This window comes from Penaeus monodon, chromosome 22 (genome assembly GCF_015228065.2).
Source record: "Penaeus monodon isolate SGIC_2016 chromosome 22, NSTDA_Pmon_1, whole genome shotgun sequence".
Taxonomy (NCBI): domain Eukaryota; kingdom Metazoa; phylum Arthropoda; class Malacostraca; order Decapoda; family Penaeidae; genus Penaeus; species Penaeus monodon.
Window position 1 is genome coordinate 8,146,303 of NC_051407.1, and position 540 is coordinate 8,146,842.

Below are 540 nucleotides of genomic sequence, written 5' to 3' on the forward strand. Positions count from 1 at the left end.
AGAACTAAACCTCAAAATTCTTTCTTGTCACAAACTATGTAATATGAGAGTTATACACTTCTAAATTTCCAGTTTCATACAATCAGATCGCAGGAGGAGCACTGTACTCCGACAAAACTTACTAAGAACAACATGATAGGGAATGCTGACCACACTAGATGTCCGTCGACTTTTATACCTCTCCGATCATGAATGTGGAACTTGCTCCCATCCCCCTGCATTCCCTTCCACTCACTTCGGGGCTCGTTAGTGGTTCCCTTGCGTAAGCCCTTTTCTTCAGACGTACGGATTTCGGTTGGAAGCTTTTTAATTTGATTGAAAGTCGGTTTTCATATATTTCTTTAAGCTCTTCAAAGGCTCTAACCATAACCTAGCGTCACCCAGACCAGAGTAATCAGATCTGTAGCTTTTTTCTTTTTTTCTCCAGTGTCGAGTAGATAAAGTCATTACAATGACTTTTATAATTATTTTGTCCTCGATGTGTTGATCATCACCACCATCATTGTGTTCATTGTCATTCAAACTATTAAGACGAAGTTT